The 27,368-nt window shown below is 42.7% G+C and overlaps 1 long non-coding RNA gene across 1 annotated transcript in view; it reads left to right on the forward strand.

Annotated features, from left to right (window-relative positions):
- The window catches only part of LOC116759285, a 207,125-nt gene that overhangs the window by 62,912 nt on the left and 116,845 nt on the right, over positions 1-27,368 (forward strand). The window contains exon 4 of the long non-coding RNA XR_004351405.1: positions 7,234-7,404. This is a non-coding gene — a long non-coding RNA (uncharacterized LOC116759285). The remainder of the gene's footprint in view (positions 1-7,233; positions 7,405-27,368) is intronic.

Here is a 27,368-nt window from a genome sequence, read left to right on the forward strand (position 1 = left end):
ATCGGCAGGCGGACTCTCAACCACTGCGCCACCAGGGAAGCCCAGGAGTTTCCTTTTATGCAGTCAAATTTAATCAGTCCTTTTTGCATTGTTTCTTTGTGTCTTATTTGAAAAATTCTTCCTTAGGCTGAGGTCATATAAAAATATTCTCCTCTCTTTTCTACTAAAAGTTTTAAAGGTTTGCTTTTCACAGGTTCACCTGCAGTCCATCTGAAATGGAGTTGTGTGTATATTGTGAGTTGTAGTTACTGCATTTTATTTTCCCGTGGACAGCCGGTTTTCCTAGCAGCATTTATCAATGGTGCATCTTTTCTCTACTGACGTGCAGTGCCATCTTGCCACGTCAAGTTTCCATCTATGTAGGTCTTTTTTGTTTTATTGGGGTTTTTTTCTTGCTTCAGTTCTACACTTTCTTTATGATATCTTTATTTCTTTATTGTATCTTATTGTCTGGTAGGGTAAATCCTCCCTTCTTCTCCTTGTTCTTTTTTAAAATTGTCCCTACTTTTTGCCTTTTGTCTGACATGCATTTTAGACTTAGATTACAAGAAGAATCTTCCTTGGATTGAGTTCATGAGTTGACTTTATAGATTAATTTGAGGAGTCTTGACACCTTTGCAGAATAGATGTTTCCTGTCAGTGTCATCTTTAATATCTATATCTAGGTATTTGTACTGCACACATAATTTTTATACCTTACCTTTTTACTAAATACTGACATTTTGCATGTTAATAAATACATTTCTTAATCAATGAGGTCTACGTAACCATCCATTTATTTAATCATGCCCCTGTTGACAGGTTAACACAGTTCACAATGATTATTCTTGAACTTACATCTTTCCCATCACTAAATTATGTATAAATATCACCTGTGTTTTATTCTTGTAATGCTAGGCTGTTATATAATTAAACATCTATCTGGAATAGATTCAGAGGTAAGATGTGAGAAAAACATCTAACTTACCCCATGGGGTTGGCCGTATTCACATACTTTGTCCTTTTGGTCTGACTTTGCCTTTTTTGTTTCACTGTCAAGGAACCATCAGCAGTGCGCATACCGCGATAGACGTTTGAGTAAATGAACCAATTTTTAATATTTGTTGTATTTTCGGGCATGTTACTCTTCCATGGGTCCGTCTGTTGATTCCAGATACATACCACACTGTCTTAAGTACGGGAGCTGTTAGAACACCCTACTTCAGCAGCAGCAGCGTATTACTATTTTTTAGATTTGTCTGGGATATTTCTACATCATTTCTCTTTCAGATAAACTTTAAATAGTTGGTCACTTTCCCTCTAGAACTGTTATGATTTTGACTGACAGTGTGTTAGTTTTCTGAAAAAAATTTAGTCATTTGTATTTTAATTTCCTGGCTTAACGAGTACTGCATATTCATCCAGCTTATGAATTCTGGAACTTTTTGGTTAGAGAAGACAAATCCCCAGATTTCTTTTTCGATTAAAATTCAAGGCAATGAAGGAAATCCATTGCAGCAAACGGAGTCATGCCACATGTTTATTCTGTAGACAAGTGTCTTTCCACATTGTGCAGCACTTCAGGGGCTTCACCTCCGCCCTGCGGACCATGGCTCACACGGTACCATGTGCCCTGGTTTTTTGAAACTAGAGTTGTGTACTCCTTGGCCAGAAAAGTCTTTTAATGGTCTTCCTCCTACAAATCTTTAAGGGAGTTCTGTGCCTCCCCTTCTCTGAGTTACCTTTTTTACGGTAAGGAAATAGGACACAGAGCCTGTAGGGTATGGGAGGGAAGGCTGCACAACTCATTTTCACACCTGCTTGGATTCTGGCAGTGCTACTTGCTAAGTGAAGGCTAGAGGCTGGTTTGTCGTGTGTTTTCACAGAGCACTGGTGGCTCCAGGCCAACGCATTTAGGCTTTGTCTTTTTTTCTTGCATAAAATTGCCTATTTTTCACTTCAAATGGGGGTGTTAGGCACTCAGAGATGTCTGTTCCTGTTTCACATGCACACCATCTGTGGTCCCTGGCATCTTAGGTTCCCAAATTGGCCGAAGTCGGTCAGCATACAGAGTGGCCGGGGTCCTCGCCTGTGTTTGTCCCTGTTGGTGCAAGCCAGTGTTGCAGCACCCACCTGAAGCACCAGGCATTGGCGCCGTGGACGGAGTTTTTAAAAGTTTGAATAAACTATTTATTTAGAATACTTTCAGAAAAGTTGCAAAGATAGTACAGAGAGTTCCCATACGTCCCCCACCCAGTTACCCCAGTTGATAACTCTTACCTTATCATATTTGTCACAATTAAGGAACAAACATTGGTACATTAGTATTAACTAATTAAAATCCACATTTTATTCAGACTTCACTAGTTTTTCCGTAATACCCTTTTTCTGTTCCAGGATCCACCCAGGATATCACATTACATCTTGTCATCATGTCTTCTTAAGTTCCTCTGGTCTGTGACAGTTTCTTAGGTTTTCCATGTTTTTGATGATGTCAGTTTTGAGGAATACTGGTAAGATGTTCTGTAGAACGTTCCTCAGTTCAGATATCTCTCATGTTTTTCTGATTATTAGCCTGGGGTTGTGGGGTTTTAAGAGGAAGACTACAGAGGTGAAGTGATACTCTTATCATGTTGTGTGCAGGCAACATGCCATCATCACGACTTCTCCCTGATGTTGCTGACCTTGGTCACCTGGCCAGGGTAGTGTTTGCAAGGTTCCTCCACTGTAAACGTATTCTCCCCACCCCACCCCACCCCTTAGCATACTCTACCCTTTGGAAGCAAGTCAGTAAGCAGAGTGTAGTCCTAATTTAAGAGACTTGTTAATTGTCCTATCTGTCTGGACCCTGTTATATTTAAACCATGCCTATTATTTTCTGTACTATTTTTTGTACTTTGTGTTTAAAGCCTGAAGAATAAATAAAAACTGCCTAGGCCTAAAAAGGACTTGAAGTAGTTAGTAACTATGTTTCTCCCAGTCTTTGTATATTTGCTTTATTGGTTTTATTTAAAAATCTTCATATCCTGTGTGCTACATCCTCGTACCACGTGGGCTACTCCGTTCAAACCTTAGGAGTTCACATTACAGATTGCTTGTTGTGTTGTTTGTGGGGTGAAATTCTCAATTAATTTGATTTTTTTTGTCTGATTAGTTTTTTGAACTCAAATGACTTTACATTTTCACTTCAAGTCCATTTCTAAAGAAGAATGAAAGAAGAAGAATATTTTATTGTTTTGGCATATAATAGGAACGTTCTTGAAATGATATATATAAAAATTGCTTTTGTTCATCAAATCATCATTGTATGTGCTCTTAAGGAACCTACTATTTCAAAAAAACCCTGTAATAAGTTTGTGATGCCGAAAATGACCGACTTTGCAAATCCACATTTGCAGACACTTCATTTCATCCGTAGGTGCGCACGTTTCATTAAGGTGGACTGGTTAAAGTGTGTTTTCAGAACATTAGAACTTCATGTTCCTTCTTCTTACGATTGTGAACTTACTTAAGAAATTGTTTTTAGTGTGTCAGAGGATTGTGTCTGTAAGCCCATCTTAGAATCCAGTACTAGAAGAGAAAGTTCAAAGAGTACATTTTAAGGGGGCTTTTGTTCACTTCATGATCAACTCGGTATGACAACTCAAAAACAGAATAATGTTTTTAATCAACGGCAGGGGAAGTCCCTTCCCTGGCCCCTCAATTCTACTTTCAGTCAGTCAAAAGAGTCTTAGATTCATGTGGGGAATTCCCACGTGTTCTATAATAAGTCTCTTTAGAAGCTTTCATATATGTGTGGAATGGAGGACAGTACTGCATACGTTTTCTATCTGTTGTGTCAGTGCTGTTCAGCATACTGGTACTGTGTTTTAATATTACTCATTCTTTTTTCTAAGTATAGATGTGCAAGAATGAGAAAGGCTGAGCTTTATAAAGTGAAATAGAAAAAATTAATTTGTTCTCAGGTCGGTTAAAGGCCCGTTAAATGTAAGATCTTTGGATATATGCTGGCTCTTTTTTCTGCAGTAAGTAAAGAAAACTCTAGAGAGCTTTGGAGACAGGAGGCCCCGTCAGCTGCCTTTCGCTGCACGAACCGGCCCCTCTCTGGTTAGCTGCAGGCTCTCCTGTCCTTCATGCTCAGAGGCAGGCAGAGTGTTACTGCTCAGATCTGGCAGATTTGTGTCCTGCACTTACCGTCAGGTCAGATTCCTAAGGACTAGAAGTGCTCTTCAAAAAGATATTAAATGTTGAGCCATTTTGGGGAAACTATACCAGGTTGAAGATCCATGACGTACCATAGGTAATTGGTATACTTGGAAGAAGGCCAGAGAACTTGTGTGTGGACCACCTGCGCTGTGCTGCACTTTCCCGAGCTGCGTGGGCGAAGCCATGGCTTCTGGGGGGACAGGGTTATGTTTACACTCCCGTTGACTCCATTACCTTGTCCCGCCAGGGACATGTGAGAACCCCAGCAGCAAACAGGAAGCGGCCGTCCACTCCACCACTCGGCACGCGCATTTGCAAAAACAACTTAGTACCGAATGGAGGTTGTCTTCGATGAGAGGAAATCTCATAATTGGTACACAGGAGGCAGGGTGCCTGGGCGTCCTCTGCCTCGTCCTCCATGCCATGCCCGGGCCTCGATGGGGTTTGTTGTTGGGGAAAGAGATATGGAGTACTGGGGGAGGTGGGCATGGAACAGAGGCTGTCTTTCCCTTAAGGCATTTACAAGTCCTCCCAGCCCCATCCAAAAGCCAACCAGGAGTAAAAAACAACAACAACAAAAGTTTCTCCTGAGTTTTCCTGGTGCTTCCGCAGGTCTTTATATCTCAAAACCCTACTTAACATATTTTCACGAAAAACTAAATTTTGGTGTTCCTATGCCAGGAAGATTCCATCTGTGAGGGTACCTTGAAACTGTTACCCATCTTCTATTGTCCCCCTTTTTATGTTGCTTCTCCTCTAAGATCCCCTGTGGTTTTCCTCTGGTTGCAAAACTTCAGGGAATTGTGCATTTGAACCACCTCCTGCTGAGCTGTCTGTGCCCTCCAGTGGACTTGGGACAGTCCTTACGGGGTCCTTACGTGCCTGCTCTGAGCCGGTCTGCTGGAGAGTGCTGCATGGGCTGCCTTGTGGAGTCCAGCCCCCCTCAGTCCAGAACCACACTGCATCTTAGGGGCGGTTTTGAAGCTGCACAGTGAATACCTCATGCAGTAAAAAATTTTTTTTCAGCTTCATCTCTCTCCTACATTCATTCATTCAACAAACACTTATTACGTGCTCATTTTGAACCAGGCTCTGTGATAAGGTGAGAGATAACAGAAATAAAAAGGCCCAGCACTGTCTTCAGTAAGCTTCCAGTCTAGGGAGATAAATAGAGTGCAGTGTGGTAACAGCTCTGATACAGAAGCTGGGAAGGCCTGCGGTCCAGACACTCATGGCAGATGGTTCCGGAGAAACTGATAGATGACCTAGGTTTGGGAGGCTGGAAGATGGGGGAGAAGAGGGGGGTTATAGTAAAGGAAGGAGAGTGAGAGCCAGGGGATATGTAGGCTCTGGAGGTGCTCCCGGGGGAGGTTGCTGCCTATTCAAAGGCCTATACAGTCTAGAGACTGAGGAACATGCTGGAAACCGCAGGGTGTCAGGACCTGCTTGAGGTTAGTGTTTGTTAAAGAAAACTTCTCAAACAGTTGAGTTTGAGTACGTGGCAGCGTTTTATCACAGTTTTGCAAACGCAAGGGAAGAGGCCCATGGTAGGTGTATTCAGAGAGTCCCTCTTGGTAGGAAGAATGATTAAATCATCATTGAAAAGAATGTCTGCTTATAAATCCTTAGACTCTGATAGCTGACAAGTCAACTGGGTGGGTGGTAGTGAGTTCCCAGAACAAACAATCTTCTTCAAGTTCATTAGAAAGTTGCCTAGATAAAAGCATTTTATCTGGAATGCTGTTGATGTCTTTTCACTAGGATGTTGTGAATTTTACAGTAGGCAATTTGGTTCTGTTCCAGACCAGGTTTGGGGCAGTTTTTCTTTTGTAGGTTCAAGGTCACAGTGGAGAGTGCACGTGAGTTTTCAGGGATCTGCTGGTGAAGAGCTTTGTAACCTAAGCTGAGGAGAGTTTGGATTTTTATCCTGAGGGCAATAGGGAGTCACCGAGGGAATCTTCAACCCCACCCATCAGTGTGGGGAGGGGATTAGCTGCAGTGTGAGGCCGCAGCAGCAGGGGTGGAAGTTAGTAGAATATTTTAACTCTCCAGGGGAAAAATGAGAGCTTTGAGTTCAGTCTGTCTCCTCCTTTGTCCCCCTCGTCCCCAGCCCCTCCACCTGGAGCAGCTCTGAGAGAGAAGCATAGCTGCGGGGTGGAGGTGGGAATTAGCAGTTGCTTTTCCTCCAGAAGAGTCGGTTTTAACTTTTTAAATTTAAATGAAAATTTTTCTTGCCACAATAAAAGAAAAGATGGTTATGTTAGGATGAAGGTGAAAAGATTTTAGAGGAAGAGCTCAGGGAGGAGAGCCGAGACCCTTCCAGTGGGCGCTGGGCCCCCTCTGCCTCCAGCCCTGGGCCTGGTCCCCCACCCTCTCCTTCCAGGCGTGGTCCGTGTCTGTCCCGAGACACCAGAAGCAGTGTCAGAACCCAGGGTATCACCTGGACTTGGCCTCGGCCTTGAGGCTGTCCTCAGCATCTCTGCCCTAATATGCTGTAATTACGTAAGGTTCTGTCCTCCCTCAGAAATCTGCAGGCTGAACCTGCTACTCCAGGCTGCTTCAGTGCATCTGCTGCGGTTAAAATAGAACCTTCAGAAGTGCCCTTGCCCCAGGTTGCATACCTGTTGGCATGTGACGATCTGCGCTGTGTTTTCTTGTCACTATTTAACGATGTCATGGTGTCATTCTGTGCACAGGTGTAGCTAGGTTATAAGAATTCTCAGGGAACCTGAACTCGGGCTAGGTCTCAGTCGTTTGTGGGGTCGTACCCCTGTAACCGGATTCTTCTTTGGCAGGTGTCTCTGTGGTCTTACTGTTCCAGCGTTTTCTCTGTTCTCTCATTATAATGTTTAATCACTGTCTTGTTAACATACTGCCATAAAAATAATCCTCCATAGCTACCTGCTATAAATTGTATGGGCACATTTGAGAATACGCACTTCTCTTCTAAACTTGATGTGAATAGGGACTTGCCCTTAACTTCTATTACTCTTAGAAACATATATTCAAAATAAATAATCATTCTCCTTTTTTAAAATTGTCATCCAGGTTGCAGAAATATGTGCCTCTAAGAACTCAGGAGGACCTACTTTGTGGGAGCAAAGGTAGTGAGTCATACCTGCAAGCTTGGAAACGAGAGTTCACTTGTGCCTCTTCATCCAGTCGGGACATTTCCTCGGCAACCATTTATGCAGCAATTAAAAGATGAGGAGTTAAGAGGTATGTACTTGGACATTTTAATCCTCAGATGCAATCCCTGTCAGATTGAAAACCTCAGTTTTCATTTTCTTCATTTAAAATAAGTAAATCAAAATGCTTAATAATTATAGAAAAGCACACTATTAAGATATGTGTATGTTTTGTGCTGTCTTTTTTTTTTTTAACATCTTCATTGAAGTATAATTGCTTTACAATGGTGTGTTAGTTTGTGCTGTATAACAAAGTGAGTCAGCTATACATAAACATATATCCCCATATCTCCTCCCTCTTGCGTCTCCCTCCCTCCCACCCTCCCTATCCCACCCCTCTAGGTGGTCACAAAGCACCGAGCTGAGCTGATCTCCCTGTGCTATGCGGCTGCTTCCCACTAGCTATCTATTTGACATTTAATAGTGTAAATATGTCAATTGTGCTGTATCTTCTTGATGCTCTTTCTCTGATGGGAGTGTTTGTATATATTAATGCTGGCTTATTTGGGAAAGCAGAATAGAAGATTACTGCTTGAAGTGATTTCATTTAGCTGTGAAGTTATTTGGAAACGCAGATAATCTTCTCACATGCCTGTATCTGAGTTTTATTATTATCAGAGTATCAGCATGGGGACCAGGGAAGTCTATTAATCATTTGTTTCTTCTTTCAGTGTTCACACTTAAATTTATATCTCTCCTTATGTGTTAGTTGTTTCAGTCTCCCTTAGATGGTTGCTGAAGTGTAATGCTCTGTAGCTTGAGGGAAAATGTGGAAGGGAGTGAGGGACTCTTCCACCAAGCAGACACAGCCTCGGTTCGCTAAAGGTTTCCCTCCAACTCTTCACTCTCATCCTTCTTAAATAGGTTTCTACTTGGATGTACATGAGGATATGATAAATATTCTTCTTCCTCTGTGAAACACTAACGCTTCCAGACTTTCTTTAACATGGACTTGCACTAATGATAACTACAATGAGATATTGTCTCACACCGGTCAGAATGGCCATCGTCAAAAAATCTACAAACAATAAATGCTGGAGAGGGTGTGGAAAAAAGGGAACCCTCTTGCACTGTTGGTGGGAATGTAAATTGATACAGACACTATGGAGAGCAGTATGGAGGTTCCTTAAAACTAAAAATAGAACTACCATATGACCCAGCAATCACACTACTGGGCATACACCCTGAGAAAACCATAATTCAAAAAGAGTCATGTACCAAAATGTTCATTGCAGCTCTATTTACAATAGCCAGGACATGGAAACAACCTAAGTGTGCATCAACAGATGAATGGATAACGAAGATGTGGCACATATATATTACTCAATGGAATATTACTCAGCCATAAAAAGCAACGAAACTGAGTTATTTGTAGTGAGGTGGATGGACCTAGCATCTGTCATACAGAGTGAAGTAAGTCAGAAAGAGAAAAACAAATACCATTTGTATGCTAAGTGAGATAGTCACGTGGACATGTATACATTACCAAATGTAAAATAGATAGCTAGTGGGAAGCAGCTGCATAGTACAGGGAGATCAGCTCAGTGCTTTGTGACCACCTAGAGGGGTGGGATAGGGAGGGTGGGAGGGAGGGAGATGCAAGAGGGAGGAGATATGGGGATATATGTATATGTATAGCTGATTCACTTTGTTATAAAGCAGAAACTGACACACCATTGTAAAGCAGTTATACTCTAATAAAGATGTTAAAATAAAAATTAAAAACAAAAACGAAAACAAAACATGGATTTGCACTAAATTCCATCTTAATGAATAAGGTGGCTTCTTTTCATGCGCCAGTGAAAGAGGAAAGTCCTACTAGTTACATGACAGGTTCGTTTTCAATAGTGTCAGAGATAATCTGAAGAGAACCATAATATTAAATCATTAGTGGTGCTAATTTTAAATAGGGCTATGCTGTGATCCTAGATCAGGTGTTCTGTAGAAATGTTAAACCCAAGATGAGATCTAGCGTTTGGCTGTTTTCTAGCTGGAGACTGAGAGAAGTCACCTCCCCACTCTGAGGGCCTGAGGGCTTCCTGAACGTTTTCAACTTTTAGCCACAATAATTTGAATTTTCTTTTGGATACCTCAGTCGGTTCCCTTCTGTCGCCAGCAACTTTGAGACTTTTACTGCAGAAATGTGACAGATTAAGTAGGTGAACTTTGTTGTTATGGTTTTTTAATCTCCTCCCTGGGTACCTAGATCTGTGGAAGAAATTATAACAAATCCCTGGTCTAGAGTCAAGCCTCTGGACTCTTTTTTTTCCTATAGTGAAAGTGAAAATTTACTAATTCTTAGAGTCAAAATGTATCTAAGCTACTTAATTCTTAAGTCCATTTTGACAATGACCTTTTAGTGGTACTGATGATGCAATTCTACCCTTAGTTTTAACGTCTTTCATTTAATTACATATTTGAAATGTCAGGCTCTAGTTCACGAACTTCCTTAAGTTATTTTTACACTGGGGTTATAAATAAGATAATAATTTGGCTTATTATTTTTAATATCTGTGACTTTTTTTGTGAAATAAAAATTGATTTATCAGTTGATTCATGTATTCATTCACTGAATGTCTCCTATTTGCCAGTCACTGTATTAGGTGCTGGAGATACAAAGATTAAGACCTAGTCTCTTACTTTAAAGGTGCTAACAAGTACACAAGGAGAGGCGCATAAATAAATATTGTTATAAGAATAGCAAACACTTCTGTAGTACTTACTATATGCCAGGCACTGTTCTAAGTGCTTCCTAGGCATTAACTTTAACTCATGAATTGATAAAAAAGCCCTATGATGTTCTTACTATTATTTTCTCTATTTTACATAAAAACAAATTAGGGCCCGGAGAGGTTAAGCACTTGTCCAAGGTCATAAAGCTCATTTTGGTTGACAGTCGAATGTAGTTAAGTGCAGAAACAGAGCTGCCTATGGAATGCTCTGGCAGAACAGGGGAGCATCCAGCTGGGGAAATGGGGAATGGAGGTGTCGTATCAGTGACATCTTCCCGAAGGAGACAATCCCTGAACAAGTGGGGTGGAAGAGGCAGATTTCTCTTTGAAATATTTATAAACATAAATGCCACATCATAAATGAGTTCATAGGTCAAATCAGTGACAAATACCAGAAGATGAGGAGATAGTAAAAATATACCAGATCCCTGCATCTTCAACTTAAACGACAAGGAAAAAGATTTCCAATTTTGAGGTAAACACTTATTTTCAATTGGTATAAAGCACGGTAAAAACTTGGCATTTGAAAAAATCTAATAGAAATGTTAATTTACTTATACTCTGTAAGCATGTGGGATAAATGTGTGATCCTTTGGAAGATTCTAAAGTGAATGCCCAATCACTGAAGATTTTATCTTGGGAAACCTGTAGTAATCTAATAGTCTACTACTAGTATTTATTTGTGTAAACGCAGGGGAAAGATTGGTTAACATCTTTCAGATTAAAAATTGGCAGAACTACCTGATTAGGTAAGTTAGTTTCATCATTACAGAGATGAAAAACTATTCAGAAGGTGGGCTGGTGGCACCCATGCCTGGCCTGGCTGCGCTGGGTCTTTGCTTTTCCACCTTCCTGTCCATCCCCTACTTTTTTGAGCCTCAGCCGTGTATTTAACCATCCTTTTGCCCCCCACCCCCCTATAAGTCTTCTCTGCTGACTTCCTCATTACTCCCACTCATCACTGATGACTGCCTCATTGCTCTCCACCCTGCCCCAGCTTCACGGGATGACCCACCTCCTTCCCTGACGGCATGGGTTTTGGGGCTTGTCTTCACCAGTGATCTCCCCAACTCCCCTCAGTTCCCCACTTCCTAGACCTTGTCTACTCATGGCTCAGATCAGTAAGTCAGAAATTCCCTCCTTGACCACATCCTCTTGTCCATCCACCTTGTCCCACAGAGTTACACCTGCTGCCTCTCCTTTGATCTCACTGAGACCTCCCTAATCAGTGGACTCCTTTGCTCTGTACTTAGCCATTAGTTCCTTCCTGTCTTTATTTCCCTCCTTGTCCACGTAGAATCCGTGGTCCAGGTTTTAAGTCACTCTCTTGCCAAAAGCTTACACCTCCTGACCTTTTTGTCCTTTTGCTTGCATCCAGGCTGCTGAGCAGTGTTGGAGCGAATCCTACGAGGAGGTAGATTGGTACCTGTTTGCATAAATCAGTGTGTTGCCCAACACTGCACAGCACTTGCATGATTCTGGTTAACTGTCCTACTCGTTCTTCATGGTGCCTGTTACTCAGCTAGTCCAATCCTCAAACTCATGGTCCTTCTCCTCCCCACTTACTCTCATCAGCCGAGTTCCTGCAGTGGAACTCTCTGTCCCACCTGCCACGGAGCCTTCTCTGGTCCTGATGACCTCCTGGTTTTTCATCCACCTTTTATACTGTCTTAATTGTCTTTGTAGGTTTTCATTTCCATCAAACTGACTTCTGTTATAAGACGAGTACAGACATCTGTTTTCTCTCCTAAGTACAGTAAAACATTTTTGTGCTTCTGTCCTTTGCCTTCTGCTGGAATTTATTGGAGGGTGGCAGGCCCCTGGCTTTCTTGTGCTGTGTGTGTGTGAGCACTCACGTGGGCCGCAAACCTTCATTCTGTGACCTTAGCCAGATGCAGTGCCAAGCCTTACACAGGAACCACCTCCCTCGGCTGCTAGATGGTTCTGTGCTCTGCAGAGATAGTGCCCTAGGGTTTATTCTGCATACGTGCAGTAGAAGATTTGATTGGCATCTTTCAGATTAGAAATGGACAGGAATTTCGTAGATAGATCAGTTTTATTATTACAGTGTTCTAAAAGCGTTGTCTTCAGCCTGGCTCACCTTTGCAGATTATCGAGGTGCACTGAGGTGAGAGATTTGGCCCCCACTTCTGCCAAGTCAGCCTCAGCTCTGTTCTCATCTACGCCTCTGTGTGCTGATTCTCTGATCCGCTGTTGGAGGATTGCTGCCCCCTCTCCTGCTGCTCCCCCATGCTCCTGCTCCCCCGTGCTGCTGCTCCTTGTAAATGCTGCTGCTCCCCTGTGCTGCTGCTCCTTATAAATGCTGCTGCTCCCCCTTGCTGCTGCTCCTTGTAAATGCTGCTGCTCCCCCGTGCTGCTGCTCCCCCATGCTGCTGCTCCCCCGTGCTGCTGCTCCTTGTAAATGCTGCTCCTTGTAATGCTGCTGCTCCTTATAAATGCTGCTACTCCCCCATGCTGCTGCTCCCCAGTGCTGCTGCTCCTTGTAATGCTGCTGCTCCTTATAAATGCTGCTACTCCCCCATGCTGCTGCTCCCCAGTGCTGCTGCTCCTTGTAAATGCTGCTGCTCCTTGTAAATGCTGCTGCTTCTTGTAAATGCCGCTGCTCCCCCGTGCTGCTGCTCTCCCATGCTGCTGCTCCCCCGTGCTGCTGCTCCTTGTAAATGCTGCTGCTCCCCTGTGCTGCTGCTCCTTATAAATGCTGCTGCTCCCCCTTGCTGCTGCTCCTTGTAAATGCTGCTGCTCCCCCATGCTGCTGCTCCCCCGTGCTGCTGCTCCTTGTAAATGCTGCTGCTCCTTATAAATGCTGCTGCTTCTTGTAAATGCCGCTGCTCCCCCGTGCTGCTGCTCCTTGTAAATGCTGCTGCTCCTTGTAAATGCTGCTGCTCCTTGTAAATGCTGCTGCTCCCCCGTGCTGCTGTTCCCCTGTGCTGCTGCTCCGCACTTCTCTCATTTTCTCCCCCTTCTCTTCTTTTGTCTTATCTCTTTGGTTGGCTTTCACATAAAAACGGGAACATTTAGTAGACATTATTCACTGATTTATTAATTATTTCATTCCAGAGCTGGGCATTCAGGGATGCAAAGATTATGAGCATGACATAGTACTGCCCTTGTGGTGATCGTAGGGGGAAACATCTGACTGTGACATTCCAGTATATTTTAATAAAGACTGTTGAAGTCTGTGCTGAGCATTATATTTATGTAATTTCATACAGTCTTTTAAAAAATCCTGTTTTTTTCATACCACCTTTATTCAGTTTATGGTGCATTTGTTATCACTGTGATTCTCATGCGTAACATATTCTCACCAAAATATTTTATTTGCCCCTCTGTTACCGTCTAAGGTCAACTTCAGACTTATGCCTTGGCATACTTCACCACAAGCCTGATATCTTCAGTGCCTTATGTCTTAAAGAGAAAAAAGATAGGTTGTCGCAGAGGGTATGTCAGAACCCCTTTGAGACTGAAGATGCTAGTTCAGTTTTATGCGTCACGGGCAGCTGGGAACTAGCCCCTCTGCACCCTACTGAGGAGCCTGAGCTGCTTCTGTCCCGTGCACGGACGTGCCCTGGCCTTCACTTCTTTGCGGAGGGCTCCTGTGTCCCGATGTCATAGTTCCTACCCTCTCTCCCAACTCAACTCCTTTTGTTTTTATTATTTTACTCTAGAAAAGCAACTCACTGATTATTCTGAGAGACTGTTCTGTAAGAACTAGTTACTAATTTGATCAGTAGACGTTTATTGAGCATTACTACCAGCCAGGTACCACTCTTGAGTGCTGGGGACAGGTAAGGGCACAAAGTAACACCTCTGCCCACTTGAAGCTTTTGTTCTGGTGTGGGAGCCTCCCAGAAAACCAATAAACATGCGTTGCGAAGCCAGATGGTGGTCGATCCTAGGAAGAAAGTAAAGCCGAGTAAAGGGGTGGGAGACACAGGAGGGGTGTGTGTGCTGCTGTATTCACTACATCCCAGGCCTCTCTGAAGAGCTGACAGTTAACCACGGACCTGAGTGTCTTGGTCAGTTTGGGCTGCTGTAACGAATAAAACATATGGGTGGCATAACGACAGACATTCGTTTTTCACACTTCTGGAGGCTGGAAGTCTGAGATCAGGGGGCCAACACAGGCAGGTACTTGGTGAGGACTCTTCCTGGTTTCAGACAGCTGCCTTCTTGCTGTATCCTCACAGGGCAGAGAGAAAGATCATTTCTCTTGTGTCTCTTCCTGTAAGGGCCCTAATCCCAGTCATGGGGGCTCCACCCTCAGTACCTAATCACCTCCCAGGGGCACCACCTCCAAATACCATCACAGTGGGGATTAGGGCTTCAACATACGAATTCTGGGAGACGCAAGCATTCAGTCCACAGCACTGAGTGAAGTGAGGAACAGCATTCCAGGCACAGGGAATTGCAAATTCGTAGGCCCTGGCATGAGACTGGGCTTGGCTTGTCAGAGGGATAGCCCTGTCAGAGCAGAACAGGCAGGAAAGGAAACAGCATTTGGAAATGAAGTTCGGACAGAGATCGAGGTCCAGTCCACATAAGGCTAATAGCTGTGGTGGGCAGTTTAGATTTGATTCCCAGGCATGAGGAGTCTTTCTGAAAAGGGGAAAGATGTGTTAGGACTTAGAATTTTAAAAGGTCACTTTGGATGCTGTGGGGTTGAGGGTCAAAAGTAGAAACTGGGGTGGTTTAGGGGAGAGCTAGTGTGCCTGAGATGGGCTGGTAGCTCAGTCTGGATTGGGGAAGAGGTTCTTGGATTGGGGACATTGAAGGTAGAGCTGGTACATTTTGCTGATAGATCATTTGTGGGGTATGAATGAAAGAAGAGCCAAGGAAAACCCTGAGATTTTTATACTGAGCAACTAGGTGGAGGAAGGTGCCATTTACTGAGATGGGGAAAGTAAGGGTTGATAGTGAAAGATGTTGGTGTGAAAAAGGATCTCATAATCAAATACGTTTTGGAAAAATGGCTCTAGAGCATGATCAGGAGAGCTGGAGCAGGTACGACAGAATACAGGGGAGAGACTAAAGAAAGCCATTTTTCTTTATTTCCCTATTTTTTCTTCCTAAATCTCCATATTCCCACCAACAGTTACTGAATGTTCGTGTGGTACCTAGAAAAAAACCCAGTTAATTCAGTCCAACCATTTGTCAGTTTATTCAAACAATTGATTTGACATTTTAATTAACCACAACCATAATGATTGTACTGATTGTTCAGATAGAGTCAACCACTGTGTTTGGTTGAAGCCAGAGCAATCAAGAGTGCAGTCAAAGTTTCCTGAGGAATTTTCTTGCCACTACAGAACAGGAAGATGGCATTTGCCCTCAATGTTAGATTCTGGTAGAATGCTGAGTGGGAGGCCGTTAGGAAATACGGGTGGGAAACAGCAGAACAAGATGAAAAAATACCAACAGGGAATAACCTGAGAGCAGCAGATAGATCAGTGGCTGAGTTAGAGTGCAGAGTGTTGGAGAGGATGCACTTAGACTGTCCAGCGAGGTGCGTTTCCTCATGGGCCTTCCCCGGGTTTAGAGCACATTCTGCAGTGTCAGTGAGCATGGGTAAAGGACAAAGCTTTGTTGGGGGAAGGGAGAGCTCACAAGGCTTGGTTGAAAACGGAAGGGAAGGGGGGTCCACCACTGCCCATCGTCCCACAGAGAGGTGTGCGGGGCCGGTGCGCTTTCAGTGTAGTGTAGGTCTGTGTTTGAGTGATGGGATGGTGCCTCCTTCCTAAGTTTTTAAAAATAGATTTTGGTTATTTTTTTGTTTGTTTTTCTAGGTGAAGTTCATAACATAAGGTGAAAAGTGGCATTTAATACATTAACGTTGTACAACCACCACCTCTGTCTAGTTCCAAAACATCCTCATCACTTCAAAAGAAACCTCTCTGTGTCCGTCGAGCAGTCACTCCTTATTTCCCCCTCTTTCTAGCCCTGGCAAACATCTTCACATCTTCACCTTTTTTATGGGGCACAAGAAAGCACCTTTAATGGTGGGTGAATACACAGGCTGCTTCGGACCAGGGGGCCTGGGTTTGGGACACCTGCTATTTACAGGCATTGTTTGGGAACACCAGCTGCCCTCCCCCACCCCGACCCCGTACCTGGAGACCTTGGGACCTGTGGGAAGCTGCAGACGTTCCCCAAAACTCAGAGAGGAAAAGGCACTGGGCCTGTGCGAAGCTGAGTTTGACTCTGTCCTCTCCCCTGCAAAAAAGTACCTTCCTAGCAAATGATCTGGGAAAAACGAGTGTGTTGAGGTGACCCAGAGGGTTTAAGGCAGTTCTGCTCATTCTAGCACAACTATGAACAAGCACGGTTAAAGGCAACGTGTGAAGTGTCCTTTCCAGCTTTGCCTGTCATACATCTGGCACCACCATTCAGTTGTTGAGGGCATCAAGAAATTACATAAAGAGATGAGAACATTGAATCATTAATGTGTTCTTTCAAATGGGAATTTGTAAGATCTTAAGGTCTTGAGACAGACTGGCCACACTCTTCTCAGTTGAAAATGCCATTGTCCCAGCTGTTCAAGAACCAGATGTCGGAAACCTAATAGTACAGATTCTAGGGCACCTGCTGAGCTAAGTGAATGGAGTAGAGAGATGCACAAAGTAGAAGGAATTTTTCATTCTTCCCTGTGTCCTTCTGTTACGGACTGTATGTTTGTGTTCCCCAGATTCATATATTGAAGGTCTAATAACCTCCAGTGTTTGGTATTCAGAGGTGGGGCCTTGGGGAGATAACAGGTTTAGAGAGTGGTGTCCCCATGAGGGATTAGTTTGCTTGTAAGAAGAGGACGACCAGAGCTTGCTCCCCCCGACCCTCACTCCCCCGTGAGGACACAGTGAAAAGGGGGCTTTCCCCGAGCCAGGAAGAGAGCACTCACCAGAGCCCAACCATCTGGCACCCTCACATTTTACCTAACAGCCTCCAGAACTGTAAGAGAAAATTTTCTGTTGTTTAAGCCACCCAGTCTGTGGAATTTGTTACGGAGGCCCGAGCTAATGAGACACCTTCCCTTCGTATTTATTCATTTGATGAGCTATACGTGCCAGTTGTACAAAACTAGATAATTAAATCCAAACACTACAGTGGTGTATAAAGTTTAAGTAAAACTCTATCTTCTTCCCTCCAATCATAAGACCTTTTGAAGTAGGCTTTGAACAGTTTGAGGTTTATTCTTCTAGACCCATGCCATCTAACAAAGTTGCCGTTTGCCACCTGTGGCAAGTTAAATTTCTCTTTTTTAAGACTTTTTTGATGTGGGCCATTTTTAAAGTCTTCATTGAATTTGTTAAAATATTGCTTCTGTTTTGGTTTTTTGGCCGCGAGGCATGTGGGATCATGCGGGATCTTAGCTCCCCGACCAGGCATTGAACCCACAGCGCTTGCGTTGGAAGAAGAAGTCTTAACCACTAGACCGCCAGGGAAGTCACTGTGGCCATTTAAATTTAAATTAATTAAAATTAAATATAAGTAAACGTCTAGTTCCTCAGTCATACTGGCCATCTTTCATGTGCTCAGTAGCTGTGTATGATGAGTTGCTACCATGTTGGACAGGGTATGTGGAGAGCATTTCCATCATCATAGGATGTGCTGTTGAACAGCACCGTTTTAGATAAGCTCTATCCCTACACAAACATGCATATATATATAAGTATGTACATGCACATATGTATATACGTGCAGTTGGCATAATATGGTACGTATGCTTCTGCAGTTTGTTTTTCCACCTAACGGAGAAGCTGTTAATTTAGTGTGACGCACACGTCACGTCATGGCAGGAACATTATAAAACAGAGTGCGCCATCAAACACAGAGTTCCAGTAAATCAAAACTCTTCCAATTTCAGATCTTAAAGGTAGCTGCAGCGTAGCTTTAAGGCCTGTTCCAACTTTAACTAAAGAAATTATTTTTTGAAATAGTCCACTCAGCCTTGGGTACGTAAAGAAAGAAGATTCAGGAGATGTAGCTTGAGCTTAATCTACCATGCTTACCATACATATTCATACACACATGTTTCCTACTGTCCCTGTTTTATAACAGGGACTGTAATCTTTTCCTGTTTATCCACTATTCGGTAGACCAGGACTGTCCAAAATGGTAGCCACTAGGCACATGTGGTTATTTAAACTGAATTAAACTAAAAATTCAGTTCCTCAGTTGTCCTAGGCACGTTTCACGTATCCATTTAGCCACATGTGGCTGGTGGATACGGGTGTTAGGCATCGTGGATATAGAGGATTGCTAGTTTGCAGAGCGTTCACGTGGACAGTGTTGCACTAGAAGATATTCTTCAGATATCTTTCTCCTTAAATTCAGTGAGTTTTCCACAGGTGATGGATGGGGGACTCTGCCCAGGGGGACATGCAGAATCTCTGGGGGTGGGTGGAGAGCTTGCACTTCCGTGCCCTTCCCGTTCAAGATTTTTTTAATTCCTCCCTCTGAAGACGCATGTTCTTCCAGCTACTTGTTGAGAATTAGTGTTCCATGGAAGTTAATTGTGGGAAAGAAAATTGGTACCAAGAGCGTTTCAAGGTTAGACTGTGATAATTGGTGGTGCGCACACGCTGTTAAATAGCACCTGTATATACAGTAAACGTCACTGTTCAGTTTAGAATAGAAAGTAAATTACAGTGAGTGCTGACAAAAAAATATGTTTAAGCTTTTTAAAATGAGAAAAGAATAGAATATTGGAAATGCAAAACAATGTGTTTATGTTGACATTTATATTAGAAAATACATAATTTGGACAAATTCACAGGAAACAGGAAGAATAGTTCCCTTTGGGAAGGGAAATGGTGTAAGGGAAACAGAACAGAGTGGCTTTTTCACTGTATATTCTTTTCTTAATGTACCTTGTAACTATGTGCTTGTTAGTAAAAAAAAAAGAAAAACAAATCAATAAAGTAATTAAGGAGAAAATAAAACACATCCTTAAAATGTGCAGGATGGAGAACAGATTGTTTAGGAGGTAATAAGGGTCACTTAAGATAGAAAAAATTAAATAGTTGAATGAGAGCAGAGGGCTGGCCAGAGCTTTCACAGCACACCAGGACCTAGGGTTGGTGCACCATTTCTTACAGGCTGGTTATTTTACAGCAATTAAAGCTATTTTAAACTGTTTCTTAAATACATTTTAGAAGGAAAAATATTCGTAATACTGAATTTTTTTTTTTTTTCTTCCATGCAAGTTTTCTTGACACCTGTAAAACACAGCTTAGGATTTAAACTCTTGGAAATTATTATCCCAGAAAGATCTGGTCTGGGGCACTCTGCTTCAGCTCCAGTTTTTCAAGAAGATGAATACTGGTGTTAACTGGCTGTAGGTGGAATGGTGAATGGGGTACAGTTTATTAAGCACATGCCGCCCGCATATGTCACATGTGCACTGAGTAGGGATTAATAGCCTACACTGCTCCTTCTCCTTCTCATCCTTTGCTTACAACTGTCAGTGACCAGGAGGTGACAGGCCCGGCAGTGGGGGCGGGGGCGGGGGCTGGGGCAGGGCATGGGCAGTGGGGATGGAGCTGCTTTCTTCCACCATCAAGTCTCTGTATTTCAGTCAGTCCTTAGGAGACTGCGACATCAAAAATGGAGTGCCCACCATACACAAAAATGAACTCAAAATGGATTAAAGACCTAAATGTAAGGCCAGACACTATCAAACTCTTAGAGGAAAACATAGGCAGAACACTCTATGACATAAAGCACAGTGAGATCCTTTTTGACCCACCTCCTAGAGAAACGGAAATAAAAATAAACAAATGGGACCTAATGAAACTTAAAAGCCTTTGCATAGCAAAGGAAACAATACACAGTACGAAAAGACAACCCTCAGAATGGGAGAAAATATTTGCAAATGAAGCAACTGACAAAGGATTAATCTCCAAAATTTACAAGCAGCTCATGCAGCTCAATATCAAAAAAACAAACAACGCAATCCAAAAATGGGCAGAATACATAAATAGACATTTCTCCAAAGAAGATATACAGATTGCCAACAAACACATGAAAGAATGCTTAACATCATTAATCATTAGAGAAATGCAAATCAAAACTACAATGAGGTATCACCTCATACCAGTCAGAATGGCCATCATCAAAAAATCTACAAACAATAAATGCTGGAGAGGGTGTGGAGAAAAGGGAACCCTCCTGCACTGTTGAGGGGAATGTAAATTGATACAGCCACTGTGGAGAACAGTATGGAGGTTCCTTAAAAAACTAAAAATAGAGCTACCATATGACTGAGCAATCCCACTACTGGGCACATACCCTGAAAAAAACATAATTCAAAAAGAGTCATGTACCACAGTGTTCATTGCAGCACTATTTACAATAACCATGGAAGGACATGGAAGCAACCTAAGTGTCCACTGACAGATGAATGGATAAAGAAGGTGTGGCACATATATACAATGGAATATTACTCAGCCATAAAAGGAAATGAAATTGAGTTATTTGTAGTGAGGTGGATGGACCTAGTGTCTGTCATACAGCGTGAAGTAAGTCAGAAACAGAAAAACAAATACCGTATGCTAACACATATATATGGAATCAAAAAAAAAAATGGTCATGAAGAACCTAGGGGCAGGACTAGAATAAAGACACAGACCTACTAGAGAATGGACTTGAGGACACGGGGAGGGGGAAGGGTAAGCTGGGAAGAAGTGAGAGAGTGGTATGGACATGCATACACTACCAAATGTAAAACAGATAGCTAGTGGAAAGCAGCCGCATAGCACAGGGAGATCAGCTCCGTGCTTTGTGACCACCTAGAGGGGTGGGATAGGGAGGGTGGGAGAGAGGGAGACGCAAGAGATATGGGAATATATGTATATGTATAGCTGATTCACTTTGTTATAAAGCAGAAACTAACACACCATTGTAAAGCAATTATACTCCAATAAAGATGTTAAGAACCCTATCATTCAGCAAAATTGATCTTTTTCTATAAAAGCAAGTTGCTAGGATCTGTGCTTTTTCGGGAAAGAAAACTAAGGGTAAAATAACTAGTTAGGGGAAAATTATGTCCTAAACTGCATATGTTACAAAGGAAATCTTTGTTGTGGAGTTTTAAGGCACAGCTTCCCAAAGGCAAGGGTAATTTTCAAAGTAGTTAACAATCAGTACGGCATGGGAATCCAGACATTCAGAATGGATGCCAGTCTTAACTGGTGTGGCTGTACCCATGTGTACAGGCTGGATGTAACTCCTGCCGAAAGGTGAAGCCATTTGAGATGGGAGATGAGCTGTTCCTGGGTTTTGGGGCAGAGCCTGCTGGCTGTCCCCCAGTATCCATGACCCCCCCTCTTTATAGAATCACTGGAGCCTACTTCACAACTGGAGCGTTTGGCAGCTTTATGGCCATGAGACTAAATTCTGGTTAATTGGAAGTGTGTTACTATGTGATCCTTTCCAGAACCTTCTTTAAGGGACAGTATGTACCCCTTTTGCCCTCTCTTTATTTATATCTTTCCCAGTCTGCTGTCTGGAATTTCGATGCCACCATCTTGGACCATAAAGTTGGGTCACACGTGATAGAACAGCAAAACAGATGGAGTGCCCCACTTGCCTTCCTGGACGTTTTCCTGAGAGAGAAAGAAACCTCTCTTGTTTAAGCCGCTGATACTTTGAGCTTCCTGTCATTCTCAGCCAAACCTAATTCTAAGTAATGTAGCAGGTCCGTAACCTGCTAGGAAGATTCAGTTTTATCTTACTTAAAACTCCTAATTAAAAACAAAAAAAACCAAAAACTCCTAATTATCCTGTGAGCTTGGTATTCTTGTTCTCATTTAATGGGTTAGGAGTCTAAGGTTAAATAAAAATTAAGTAACTTGCCCAAATACACCCACGTAGAGCCAGCATTTGAATCCATGTCCTGACATCAAACCACCAAAAGCTTAATCCTTGTTTTAGTAATTCATACGAAACGTAGAGAAGGGCACATGGTGTATGGTTTTGTAACATTCACGTTTTGGCACAGACCCAGTTTTGTGGATTTTTTAAATAGACGTTCGGTTTTTCAGAGAAATTCATTTGTGGCTTTTTGAATGTGACAAACATGTCAACAGTTTTTCAGTCAATAATACTTATCAGAAAAGCTTTTTTTTTTTTTTTTTAATTCAAAGAAACCTGTGTTGTTCCTCTAATTACCAGTATTTGCTTAATTGTAATTTGCTAATTGGGACATTTCTGTGAAAAGAGAATAGTTTGAAAAGAGATTTGTAGTTCGTTTTCTTTAGTTATGTCTATGTGGAAGAAAATTGGGGATTTTTTAGAATTCTTCTTACTCTGCAGCAACTCTAGACCATTCCCCCATATTTTTTATGTGAGAATGTAGAAATTAGGATGACGGTGGAATGAAGGTTACAGGTTATCTGGATGATGACATGGAGGCAGCCGGCATTTTCTGCAGTGTAGATACAGAACAGAGACCTGGGATGGCTGCATGCCGAGCTGCTCCGGGCTGGGCTGGAGTGGGCAGGTTGGCAGCTGATGCCTGGAGGGCAGGTGGGGCCCAGCGGGTCTGGGGAGGCTGGTGAACTGGGTCCAGTGCAAACAACCGCTTGGCAGCAGAACCTGCTGTAGAGACAGGAATTTTGACCTGCTGCCCAGGCTCCTGTTGGTGCCCTGGGTGCCGCTCCAAGTTCATTCACTCATCGCAGGGCAGACATTTAATTGGTTCAGAACAGCAATCTCTGAGTGTATTCCTGGGAACACTGGATCTGCAGGATTTGCTGTATAGAAGAGGATTCTGTGGCAAATAAGTTTGAGAAACTGCTGTGTTCTGGTGGCTCTCCTGGAAACTCACAGTGCACGTCCGGCATATCAAAGTCTAAGACGTTGAGAAATCTGTTGAACTTTACAGGGTTTCTGAAACTTACTTGAAAATAGAAATTGTATCTTAAAATTTAATGTCCTGTGTAACCCACTTCATGATTCTTTTAATAAGCAGTTAATAGTGGTTTTGGAAGTTGCTGTTTGAGTGGGCTGAGTCCCTGAGAAAATACAAGATTTGTATTTCAAAAAAGCCTCTAAAATGCTGGGCCCTCATGTATTATCCTTGAAGCATAAGTAAGAGAAAAATTGTCTGACTCGAAATACAGTTACTGGCTACACACCATATGATCCCAACTATATGGGACTTTTCTTGGTGTCCTGTCTGCTCTTATCTGCCAGGCCATATTCCTTAAAGTTCAGTGCATCTCTGCTTGTGTATGCTTCACAGAAGCAAAACTTTAATGCTTGAAAGGCCCTTTGAGGTCGTCTAATTTGGCCTCTTCATTTGCTAGTTGAAGAAAGTAGGATTTAGAAAGATTAAGTAACTTGCCAAAGGCTAAACAGCTAATAAATCAGTGAGGATGCCGGGGGCCAAGATCTCTTAATGCACCATTAGTCAGTTCCTGGTGGAAATTACTTGAGGTATGTATAGTTCCTTACTTTCAAGACTTTTTTAGTGATATCTTGGGATTAGGATGGGAGAAGACCAAAAGAGTGGATGTTTGCTTTCCTGTCAAGGCTTGGGAGACGTCAAGTGAGCAAAAGAGGGGGCAAGCCCATGGAGGCAGAGATGGAGCTCAGTAAGAGAAGTCCTGCAGAGGAAAGCAAGAGCCCGGCTCAGGAGTGTTCTGAAAAATTATCCTATTTGTGTGGCTGAGAATGACTTAAAATAAGCTCTCTTTTCAAGTTACTTCCACATGGCTCCAATGCAATAAACAGATGAACGACTCAACAGACAGTATTGCCGCTATTGTCATATTCTATAGGGTGGCAGCTGCCTTGAGCCCATCAGGAAATGCTCATCAGCTGCCAGAGGTAACACTCGTCTGTTTTCCATGGAGTTAAGGATTTGGAAAGAATGACTTTTGGAAATTTTTTTTCTAACAAGGCCTAGGGTATTGACATCATTAGGGTCCAAATTATTTTGCTTGGATTTAGATTTTCTTTCTTTCGTGGTGAAGTTAGTAGACCCTGAAATCGAATCCTTTATTGCTGTGTGAGGTTCTTTTTCTGTTCTATTTATTAAGTATCAGAATGTCACCTGTCATTAATTTTTGTGGAGTTCATCTTGAGTATTTTTCTTATGTTTTATGAAATGCTATCTCTAGTCCTACAGTGAAACAACGCTATCTTATCTGTTATAACCAAAGCTTTCTGTTTACATGTCCCCTTTGGAAGGTGCTACATTCAGAATAAAAGCTGCACATCTGACCTCAGACTGTAAGGATATTAAATTTTCTTCCTGACAGCCCGGGCAAAGAAAAAGAATCCTAAGACTGTAGCATTGCTGTGTTTCTGTTAAACAAGTCAGGAAAATTCCCTATAATGCCAAACTCTGGGACACAATTTCTAAAGTCTCTAGTCCCTGTTGCAGCCTCTCCTCTCCTGTAAAGAACTGAAAGAGAAGATTTGCCTCAGTAAAAAGAGGCAGTAGCTATCAATATTTATTGAAACTCTGAGAATAAGTTTAAATTGAACCAGACATGCAGAAGATAACAGAATAAGTCTTATTTCTAAAAGTATTAGTTTTCTTCCCATGGCTATAGATCTGATGGATTTTAACAAGTAATAATGAACATTTATGATTATATATGAATTTATCTTAGAGCAGTTTTGGGAACCAAGATTTCCCATATACCCCATACATCCCCTCTCCCCAGGCACAGGTCCCCCCCATTATCATCCCCCACCAGAGCAGTACATTTGTTACGGTTGATGACCTACAAGGGCAGATCTTAATCACCTGGAGTCTTGACGGTGTACGTTCTTTGGGTTCGGACCAATGCATAATGACGGGTATCCCTCATTATAGTATCACATAGAGTATTTTAACCACCCTAAAAATTCTCTGTGCTCCACCTGTTCATCCCCCTGCTCCTGCAACTCCCGCAACCACTGATCTTTTAACTGTGTCCATAGTTTTATGTCATATAGTTGGGATCATATGGTGTGTAGCCAGTAACTGTATTTCGAGTCAGACAATTTTTCTCTTATTTATGCTTCAAGGATAATACATGAGGGCCCAGCATTTTAGAGGCTTTTTTGAAGCAGAAAACTTGTCTGATTTTTTTTTTTTGTCAAGTGATTCTTGTGAGGGTTTTACAATTTGGAGGAAAAAGTTGTTCTTTTACACATGAGTATTGATTTTACATCTGTTGAACGGGAGCCCGGGCCTGATGAACACACAGAGCTGCTTTTGCCTCTCCTTTTTCACAGGCTGGCCCCTCTACCTGGTGTGCTCTCTCTCTCTCTCCTGGAATGCCTAGTCAACTCTCCTAGACATCTGTTGAAAACCTTGTTCCAACAATACCTGCTTGGGAAACCTTATTTGACCCTTTTCCATCCGGACGGACTTCCGCTAGTGTCTTTGTTCACAGTTTAATTACCACACTTTTTGACTCTAATGTAATTATTGACTTACATGTCTGTCTCCCTTTTCTAGACACTGAGTTTTCTGGAGACAGGGCCTGGGTCGTCTTCATGTCTGGAACCTAGTAGGTCTTCAATAATTATTTCTGGAACTGAACTTCACGTAATAAAATTGTGTTTTAGAATTTCTTTTCATTATATCAAAGTGGTTTTATCTTTTTGAATTAGGATGAACTCACTATCCAAATTGAAAAAATTCATGATAGTATTCTACTGAATTACTTTTATGAGTCCAGTGGACTCTTTGGTCATCACAAAACCACTGATATTTTATCTTAATATTATATAAATATCTCTAGATTGTGTGTTGCTAATTCTGTGATAAACCCGAGACTCTGAAGTTTATTTATTTGTTGCAAGGAGATTTAAGAAGAAACTAAGAGAAGACCCTTCTGTGCTTTGTAAATATGTCTCTTCAAGTCCTCGTGGTATGAGGTATTTTCTTAGATTGAGTTCCCCTGAGAGAGACATGGATGCCTGTGCCTGTAGTTTATTTGCAAGGTGAGGAAAATACCAGAAGCACCAATAGTGTGTTACCAAGCCAGTTACCACAGTGGGCAGCTGGAGCCCAGCTTTGCTGGGCCTCTGGGAGGCAGACTGAGGAACCTGCCTCACTGGATCCCACCTGAGGGTGAGGTCACCTGAGGGTGTAGAAGCTGGATCATTCACACATCCGCTCTGGTGAGCCCCTGTTTGAGGGCAGGAGGAGGGTGTTGCCATTCATTTCCAGTACTCTTCCTGCCCTGCGGGCCCCCTGTGCATGCGTGTGGCACAGCCCTCTGGCGGAGAGGTGCAGTGATGGGCCAGCCGTGGCAGGCGTAGCAGGGAGCCCAGAGGAGAAGCCCCTCTGGGGAGTGTGGATGGGGGCAAGTGGTGCCTGGTGCAGACAGAGCCGTGTGGCTGCTTATTTGACAGTTCAGTCCTTTGCATCATGACATGTCCAGATGGAGAGAGAAAAATAATTAAGCACAGTATTTTCTTCTGTTTGAACTAGGATAGTTCTATGGAAGGGAGATTTATGAGAAATCCTTTAGATTGAGTAGGCCTTACAACCCTCTGCTTGAACTTTGGTACCTAACTGCTTCTTCTGTCTTTGGATTGCTCTAATTATTATATATAAAGTTCTTCTTTATACTCAGTAGGCGTCTGTCTGATGGTGACTTTGGCCCGTGTTCCCGGTTTTGGAGCAAGGCGCAAAGCCCCACTACATCTGCTTGTTCTGTACATTCTCATTGAATCTTCAGAAAAAGCCTGGCAGGTGGGTATCATTTACCTCCCTTTTACAGATAAGGCAACTGAGATTTAGCAACTGGAGATCCTCAGTGTTTTTAGAAACGAAATGATTTGCCAGGGTCATGTTGTAACAAGTAATGCTGACTGTCTACAGTGGCCCTTCGGCAGGGGGAAGGGGAGCAGGATGACACTTGACAGAACAAGTTCCAGGATCCTCAGCGCTGCACGGAAAACCTACTCTTCATCTCCCTTAATCCAACATATACCTTGAAATAGGGCGGGATGTAGGGACAGGAAGGTTGCCCGCTTATCATACACATACCTGCTCCCTTCCTCCTCTTCTCCGAAAATGTCACTGACTTCAGACTGGAGTTTCTTACGGCTGGTTAATTGTAACCTGTTCGTTGAGGCCTCTTGGTATAGAGCACTCACTGAGTCTATGTAGGGAAAACAAATGATACTCAGACTCTGCACATACACATGTATGTTGGGTCTCTGTGCATTGCACAGAGTAAAGACTTAATGAATGTTTGCTGACTTCTGAAGTAGCAAGCAGTGGTCTTTGAAA

The sequence above is a fragment of the Phocoena sinus genome, chromosome 9, assembly GCF_008692025.1.
Source record: "Phocoena sinus isolate mPhoSin1 chromosome 9, mPhoSin1.pri, whole genome shotgun sequence".
In the NCBI taxonomy this organism is placed as follows: Eukaryota; Metazoa; Chordata; class Mammalia; order Artiodactyla; family Phocoenidae; genus Phocoena; species Phocoena sinus.